The sequence below is a fragment of the Myotis lucifugus genome, unplaced genomic scaffold, assembly GCF_000147115.1.
Source record: "Myotis lucifugus unplaced genomic scaffold, Myoluc2.0 scaffold_106, whole genome shotgun sequence".
Taxonomy (NCBI): Eukaryota; Metazoa; Chordata; class Mammalia; order Chiroptera; family Vespertilionidae; genus Myotis; species Myotis lucifugus.
The window spans coordinates 3613155-3622717 of NW_005871154.1; the positions used below are offsets into that span (position 1 = coordinate 3613155).

At 43.4% G+C, this 9563-nt stretch overlaps 1 pseudogene; it reads right to left on the bottom strand.

Moving 5' to 3' along the window:
* Window positions 1-401: 401 nt before the first annotated feature.
* Window positions 402-9563, bottom strand: part of LOC102421085 — a 10644-nt pseudogene continuing 1482 nt past the window's right edge.

The window sequence follows — 9563 nt, forward strand, 5'->3', positions numbered from 1 at the left end:
ATCATAAATCTTCACATCCCTCCTTACCCAGCTTAGAATACATGATTCATTGCTATAATTACTCATTTGCATACATCTGCAATTTCATTGTTGTTCCCTCCATCTGCTGGCAAAAAACAACCTCTGGTTAAACCCATCTCTATTTCATGCACCAATAGAGCCAAATGTAGCTGGAGAAATACACACAACCTTGTTAACTGGTTTTACTTTAAACCTAGGAACAAAAAGCCTATTATATTTCCTTGGACAATTCACTTTCTTGTTCTCACAGGGAACGTTTCACATTTTCTTTCTTCTCAAATTCAATACACCTCACCTTTTTCAACATTAACTGATAACCTTTCTTATTTTATTGAGACAATAAAAACAATCAACAGAGAACTTTCTCATCTTTTTACCACTTAATCTACCAACCTGCCTACATCTGTATCCATATTTCCTGCCTTCCCTTTTATTGAAGTGGATAAACTGTCTCTCCTCTTATCTAAGGCCACATCCTCTTCTTGGAGAGAGTCAGGGTTCTGGAAGGTAAGAGAAGGCCTTCTCAAAGAGAGTCTAATGAGGACCTGTTTACAAAGATAAGGGCAGAGTTACTAGTAAGGGGACTGACCAGGGATCAAAGCACTTGAGGACTAGGAACAGTGAGGATTCTGAGTGAGCTGTTACTATAAGACAGAGAGAGCTACAACCCTGGAGGGGCTGCCTGACAGAAACTATGGCTTTAGAAAGAGGAACAGAGTCACTGCCAAACCATGGCCCAGACACGAGAGAGCTGGGGGAATAAACATCCCAAACCCTCTTTCCTCCCTTCCCTGATCTTCTGCTGGTGCTTCCCAATAGTGGACCCCAATTGAAAACCAGAGGACAAGAGAGCTGGGTGACATAGTCTATTGAGGTGACATAGTCTTCCCAGGGCACAGAGCAGGGTGATAATCAAGGAAAGATGATCTGGAAGGGCAGATGTAGAAGATCCATGAGGGGTTATGTCCCGATCCTTCCTCATTTACTCAAAGAATAGTCTATAATTATTCTTTTTCTCTTTGGAGTTAATTTACCCTTGTAATCAATTAGTCTTATTAGCACACAAACATCTCTTAACCTGTTATCTCCCTTTACTTTGTCTGCCCTTGTCTTCTGGCTTCTGTCTGAGTTGGCCAATGGAAGGTATTAACAGATCATAAGATGAGAAGGAAAGAGAGGTTGGGACATTTATTCTTCTGGCCCCCTTTCTTCTAGTCCAGTGGTTCTAAACCTTCCTAATGCCGCGACCCTTTAATACAGTTCTTCATGTTGTGGTGACCCCCAATTTCGTTGTTACAAATTGAACATAATTATAGCATAGTGATTAATCACAAAAACAATATGTAATTATATATGTGTTTTCCGATGGTCTTAGGCAAACCCTGTGAAAGGGTCGTTCGACTCCCAAAGGGGTCGTGACCCACAGGTTGAGAACCGCTGTTCTAGTCCATGATTTAGCAATGCCTGTGTTCTTCTACTTAAGGCCACAGTTCCTGCCCTGTAGCCCCACTTCCATTTCTCTAATCTCCTTTAGAGCAAAAATTATCGTAAAAGTTGTTTATACTCCCAGTTTATGCTTCTTCATCTCCCATTTTTCTCTTGAAGCTACTCCAAATTAGACTCTTGTCTTCTCCGTCCTAATGAGATTGTACTTGTCAAGTTTATTGTGATATTGTGATTTGTAAGAAATATACATTTGGTTATTCAGATGATGAAAATATATTTCTCATATGTATTTGGTTTTGTTCCTGTTCCTGACTTCCAGTTCCTAAAACCCTTGGGATTTCTTGTGATAAGAGCAGCGGTTTTCAACCTGTGGGTTGTGACCCCTTTGGTCATTGGAAAACACATATATAATTACATATTGTTTTTGTGATTAATCACTATGCTTTAATTATGTTCAATTTGTAACAATGAAAATACATCCTGCATATCAGATATTTAGATTACGATTCATAACAGTAGCAAAATTACAGTTATGAAGTAGCAACGAAAATAATTTTATGGTTGGGGGTCACCACAACATGAGGAACTGTATTAAAGGGTCGAGGCATTAGGAAGGTTGAGACCCACTGGATAAGAGCAGTAGATTCTTTTGTTATGTTAATGAGGTAACTTTTGGAAAACCTTTAGGTAACCTACACATGAGGGGCTTGTTGTCAGGGCAACTAACCACATAATTAGAGGTAGAAACTTTCAGTACCCACCTCCTCACCTCCCCACCTCTGAGGAGGGCAGAGGGGTTGGAGATTGAGTTCACTTGCCAATGGCCAATGTTTTAATCAATCATGTCTATGTAATGAAGCCTCCACAACAACCCTAAAGGATGGGGTTTGGAGAGCTTTGGTTGGCAAACACGCTGAGATTTGAGGAGAGAAGTGCTCCTAGAGAGGGCATGGGAGCTCCACACCCTTCCCCCATATCTTGCCCTGAGCATCTCTTCTATGTGGTCTTTCCTGCATTATGTCCTTTTTTATTAAACTAGTATTCCCATGAGTAAAATGTTTCTCTGTGTTCTATAAGACTCTCTAGCAAATTAATCAAATCTGAGGAGGAGGACAGGGGACCTCTCATTTATAGCCAGAAGTACAGGTAATATCTGGCCTTGAAATTGGCATCCTGAGCTGGAGGGGGTTGATGGAACCTCTAATTTGTAGCTAGTTGATCAGAAGCACAGACAACAGCCTTGGCTTGCTACTGGCCTCTAAGTTGGGGCTGGGGATATGCAGTGTTAATAAGAGTGAGCCCTCAACCTGTGGATTCTGACACTATCTCTTGGTAGATAGTGTAAGGATTGAAATAGATTCTCCAACACCCTGGGGTGTCCAAGAGTTGCTTGGTATTGCATGAGAAACCCCCTACCCCCAAGAACCCCAAATAGTTAAAGAAACTGCCATGTTGGCAATTTCATTGGTTAATTATCAGGATTTATCCCTTCTCAGCAACATTTGACAAAGTCACTTCTGTCTTCTTGTACTGCATTTTTTTAACCTTTTCTGACTTAAATGTTGAAGTACCCTAGTGAAGTCCTCAGGCCTCTTTTTTTTTTTTTAAATTTCTATTTTCTATCTATACTTGATACCAAGATAGGCTTATTCAATCCCATGGTTTTAAATATTATCTACAGGCTGATGACTCCCAAATTTATGTCTGACTTCTATCCTACTATCCTATCACCTATGTAAGTATCTTTCACATGGATATCTACCAAGCATTGGGGATATGGAAGTTTTGACTCCTGGAATGGAGTTTTGACTCCTCCATCCCTTGTCCCTCTCTGAGTCTTCACCATCTCAGTAAATGCCATCATCATTTACCTAGGCCAGAAGTCATCATTGATTCTTCTCTTTCTTTCACATCCTAATCCAATCCTTTTTCGAGTCCTGTTGCCAAATTGTCTAATTAAGTTCAGAATTCTACCACTTCTTACCATCTATATCATATCATCCTGGTCTGAGTCACCATAGTCTCTTATCTGGTCTACTGCAATGGCTTCCTAATTGATAACCCTTGGTTTTCAATCTTGCCCTAATCTATTCTCTGGACAGCATCCAGAGTGATCTTTTGAATAAAAAGATAATTTATCTCACCATTTAAAACACTTTCCATTGGCTTTCTGTCACTATCCAAACAAAATTCAAAGCCTGTGTCCTGAGTGTAAGGTTTTATATAATCTGACCCCTGGCTACTTCTCCCACCCTTTCTGTAACATTCTCAGCATTGCCAGTTCCCCTCCAATCATGCTGGCCTTGAGCTTTCCTGGACAAGCTTTCTACTTCAGGGCAGTAATTTGTACTTGCTGTTTCCTCTGCCTGCAGATGTTTGCCCACTTTCTCACTCCTTCAATTGCCATCTTTTCATGCCTTTCTGACCACTTGGTCTAAAATAGTCACCCTTCTCCCATTACTCTTTTTTCCCCCTTACTCTATTTTTCTTTATTGTACTTATCAACATATATGTATCTGTGGTCTTTTCCTCCCGACTATAATGTAATCTTGAGGGCAGGGACTTGGTTGCCCTGTTTACTCCTCTAATCCTAATGTTTAGTAGAGCCCATTGAATATAATAGAAGTTAATATAATTTGGTGAATGAGGAAAAGCTAATTTACTACTGATGGTTAAATTGAAAATTTTGGCAGTATAGCTGCATTAACATTTTCTCTTTCTTAAACATTTGAATTAGATTTTTAGATGAAAAGTACTGTGTTGAAAAAATATTCATTTAAAAAGGATTTCTGTGTTTGCAATATTTTATTGTCAGTACAGTGGGAATTTTGTGTTTGTTTTCAGGGTCTCTGTGCCAAGAACTCAGGGCATCGAAGTATGTGATTTATGAGGTCAGGAAAGTACATTAGGTTAATTATGCTACTTCATTGCCAGGCACTTTCTTGGAGTTTGCTGGTATGCAGCAATCAAAACAGCAGCATTTAAAATTGCTAGAACTATTAAAACATGCAAATTCTACTTGTTTACATGTCCTGCTCCTTTTGGAGGTTACTGCTGATAATATGACAGAAATTTAAAAATTAACAGGTTAAAATATGAATCTCTATTAATAATATGACTTAGCTTCTAGTATTTCATATGTAGAGGACTTCTCAGATACCTTTCTTCTTTTACATAGTTGAACTTTTCTCTTAGAATTCTTCATTGCATCTCAGCTGTTTTGAGAAATTTAAAACAACCACTTAAAAGTATATTCATGTTGATACAGTTATTCCTTATGATGTATTTACCTAAGCTTTTCATTAATTTATCTGTTATCTGAACAAATATTTATGGAGCTCCCATGTATCAAAAACTGATATAGATGTATATATCAGTGGACAAGATAGATAATCCTGAGCTCATGGAATTCATAGTTAATTGGTGGATATCAGCAATATTCATACTTAGAGTATGAGGCAGGGAAGGAGAACAGGCAGTACTATGGAGCAGGGAGAAAGGCTGCTATTTTATTTTATTTTTTTATCTTCACCTGAGGATGTTTTTCCATTGACTTTTAGAGAGAGTGGAAGAGAGAAGGAAAGACAGAGAGAAATATCAGTGTGAGAGAGATACATCGATTGGTTGCCTCCTGGGGCCCAGGCCCGGGCCCAGGAGGAGCCTGTAACCGAGGTATGTGCCCTTGACCAGAATCGAACCTGGGACCCTTTGGTCTGCAGGCTGACACTCTATCCACTGAGCCAAACCAGCTAGGGCAAGGCTGCTATCTATAATAATAAAAGCATAATATGCTAATTAGACCAGATAGCCAAACAACCTTCCGGACATCATTCTGGACATCCTTCCGGACAAAGCCGCAGCAGCGGGGGCCAAGGCAGAGGCGGTTAGGGGCAATCAGGCAGGCAGGCGAGCAGTTAGGGGCAATCAGGCAGGCAGGTGAGTGAGTGGTTAGGGGCGATGAGGCAGGCAGGCAAGTGGTTAGGGGCAATCAGGCAGGTAGGCAGAGTTGTTAGGGGCAATCAGGCAGGCAAGTGAGTGGTTAGGGGCATCAGACAGGCAGGCAGAGTGGTTAGCGGCGATCAGGGAGGCAGGCAGGCAGGCCAGCGGTCCTGGATTGTGAGAGGGATGTTCGACTGCTGGTCTAGGCCTGATCTCTTGGGCCTAAACTGGCAGTTGGACATCCCCCGAGGGGTCCTGGATTGTGAGAGGGTGCAGGCTGGGCTGAGGGATCCCCCCCGTGCACGAATTTTGTGCACTGGGCCTCTAGTCTATCCTCCTATCTAATAATAGAGAAACATGGTAATTAACCGTACCTCTGAACGCTTCCCATTGGCTAATCAGGGTGGCATGCAAATTAACTGCTAACCAAGATGGCGGCCGGCAGCCAGGCAGCTGAAGCGAACAGGAGGCTTGCTTGCTCCAGTGACGGAGGAAGCCAAGGTTCCCCGCCTGCCGCCGCCCAGCTCTGAGCTGCACTCTAAGCAACTATGTTGCAATTATAGAAGCTAAACAATCCCCAGAAACCTGCTTCAGCCAGCCGGGCCTCAGAGCTGGAGTTGCAACAGTGTTTCAATTATAGAAGCTAAACAAAGCCCAGATACCTGCTTTCAGCAGCCGAGGTCTCAGAGCTGGAGCCGAGCCTCAGAGCTAAAGCTGGCTCTCAGCTCCAGTGACAGCCATAGAAGGTAAATAAATCCCAGAATAAAAAAGAAAAAAGAAATAAAAGAGAGGTTGGGAGCTTTAGTCACCCGCCAGCCTGAAAACGGCCCTCAGCCCCTCACCCAGACTGGCCAGGCACCCCAGTGGGTCCCCCACCCTGAAGGGGGTGTGACGAGCTGCAAACAGCCATCATTCCCTCATCCAGGCTGGCCAGGCACCCAAGCGGGACCCCCACCCTGATCCGGGACACCCTTCAGGGCAAACCAGCCAGCCCCCACCCGTGCACCAGGCCTCTATCCTATATAGTAACAGGGTAATATGCAAACTGACCCTAACAGCAGAAGGACTGGGAATGACTGATCACTATGACACACACTGACCACCAGGGGGCAGACGCCGAATGCAGGAGCTGCCCTCTGGTGGTCAGGGTGCTCTCACATGGGAGGAGCTCTGCTCAGTCACAAGACAGGCTGATGGCTGCCAGTACAGTGGTGGTGGTGGGAGCCTCTCCTGCCTCCTCAGCAGCGCTAAGGATGTCCGACTGCAGTTTAGGCCTGCTCCCCGCTGGCAAGTGGACATCCCCCGAGGGCTGCTGGGCTGCCAGAGGGATGTCTAATTGCCATCTTAGGCCCAATCCCCCGGGGAGCGGGCCTAAGCCAGCAGGTGGTCATCCTCTGAGGAGTCCCAGACTGCGAGAGGGCACAGGCCGGGCTGAGGGGTCCACCTCTTCCCCCCGAGTGCACAAATTTTTGTGCACCGGGCCTCTAGTACACATATAAAAGCCTAAGCAATCATCTGCCTGTTTGACCATTTGCTCAGTAGCTATGATGCCCAATGACCACAAGAGAGCAGACACTCCAACCAGTAGAGGAGAGAGTCCAATTCCTCGCAGAATCTGCTATGGGTTAGGTTGCTGCTGGGGCACTGTTGGCCCTGAATGTGCTTCTCCCGCACCTTGGACCCAGAGATCAGTTTCGGCCCAATCCCTGCAGGCCAGGCCGAGGGACCCCACCAGTGCATGAATCTGTGTACCAGGCCTGTAGTTTTAAATAAAGTAGTTATTAAAGACCTATCTAAGGAAATATTTGAGTAAACCCTTGGAGCTGAGGGACTGAGTCATATGGCTATTTGCAAGGGGAAAAGCACTTGACTTTCAAGGAAAGGCTCTGAGATAGAAGCATAGCTAGAGATTCCAGGAATAGTAGGTTTGTTATGGACTTAATCACTCTTGATTGTGAGATAGTAGGAAATGAGCTTGGTTGTGGTAGTACAACAGGTTATATAGAATTTTTAACTATTATAAAGATTTTGATTTTTATTGTGAATGAGCTAGGAATCTTTTGAGAGGTTTTGAGAAGAGTGATCTGATCTGCCATATGTTTAAAATGATCAACTCTGTGTTGCATGTTGAGAATATACTGAAAGGAAGCAAGGAAAGAAATGGAGGAGATGAGTTAGGAGTTTATTATACGATTCCAAGTATGTAGACATGATTGTGCCTTAGATTAGGGTGTGGTAGCAGTGAGAGTGGTGAGAAGTGGCAGACTCTAGATTTTGAAGGTAGAGTCCTGGGTTTTGTTAATAGATTTGGTGTTAGGGATGGGAAAACTAGAAGAGTTAAGGCAGACTCTTTTTTTTTTTTTTGCCTGAGGCTCTGGAAGTATGGCATTCCCATTTTCAAAGCTGGAGAAGTCTAGGAAGGCAGAATATTTAGGGGGTGGAGTGGAAGATCAGGAGTTTGGTTTTGGAGGTGTGAAGTTTGAGGCACCCATGTAGATATGTTAAGTATACAATTGGCTACAGAAATCCGGGGTACCAGGAAGATATCAGGATTGAAATTTAAATTTGGGAGGTCAGAATATTAATCTATATATATAAAAGGCTAAGTGACTGTCCGACCATTTGACTGGCCGGTAGGTATGACACGCACTGACCACCAGGGGGCAGATGCTCAATGCAGAAGCTGCCGAGCTGTGGTGACTTGGCAGTGGGCGGTTCTTGGGTGACGCGCTCCAGAACCAGAGAGGAGGGAGCCTGATTCCGGGGTGCATCACCTCTCTCAATCTAGGACCCCTCAGGGGATGTCGGAGAGCTGGTTTCTGCCCCATCCCTGCAGGCCAGGCTGAGGGACCCCACCTGCTAGAGGCACCCTGCTCACTCCGCAGACGCCCTTCGAGCCGTGGCGCTACCCCAGGTTGGCTCCAGGGCGAGTCTGGCCCATCTCGCCTGGCCCATCTCGCCCAGTCCTGCACCACCGCCGGCCACCTCCTAATTAATTTCCTTTCAATGTGCAGGAATCCCTGCACCAAGGCACTAGTGTTTTTTATAAAACCATGCGACTGAAGGGAGAAGTGAGAGGTCATGACATGTACAATATTATGAAAAATTTTATTAAATTCTCTGAAGCAGATAATGTTCATAATTGAGGTGTTAAATTTTCTTGCCAAATTTTATGCAAAATATTCATTAAATTTTTATATAGAAACTAGTTAGTTAGCTGCATATGGCACAGCTTTTTGTTAGCTTTTACCTTTTTTAAATTAAAAATATTATCTCTTAACTTCTGGAAAGTGTTGATTACTAGATAAAAAATTTATTCTAACCAACCTGAGTTCCAATTTGCATAAATAGTAGCATTATGGGGTTCAATTTCAAATTTAAAAGAGGTCATACTTATTTAAGCATTTTAAGAATCTACCTGATTTATTAACATACATGAATTTAACTTTTAAACCTTCTGGAATTGATTAATCAAGATCACTTCTAATGTGACAGAAACAGATGACTCTTAGAGTTCTTGATTGAAAATAACAGAACAGTAGGGTATGATTTAAGTAGGAAAGGAATTTATTGGAAGGATATAAGATACCTTACAGAAACTGCAGGAAGGCTAGACCAGACTCAAAGAATAGTCAAGAACCAATAAATACAAAGCACAGTCATGATTTCCCCACAACAAGAGTGTTCTAAGGAGGCTGGCTGTTTTGCCATTACCACTAACTATTAGTCACAACACTGCTAGACTCTGGATCCTTAACACTTTTCACTGTGTCTTCACTCATGATTCTATCATAGTCAAATTATTGAACCCGAGGAGCGGGTTGTAGAACCTCCAATTAATAACTGATTGGTCAGAAGCACAGGTGACAGCCTAGTTTTGTGATTGACACCTGGAGTGGGTGATGGGCAGTGTTGTGGGACTGAGCCCTTAACCTGTGGGTTCTGATGCTAACTCCAGGTGATGCATGGGTTGTGGGTATCTGGGGACCTGAGGGTCCATGACCCACTGTAGATTCTTGGCTTTGCCCAGGAAAGAATTCAATTGCCAGCCAGCTTGCAGTTTGAAGTGAAAGTGAGTTTACTAGTATTAGTGAAGCAGTGAAACAGAGCAGCCCCTCCCTGTGGGGTTTATTTCTTTTATTCAGGCTCATTGAGGG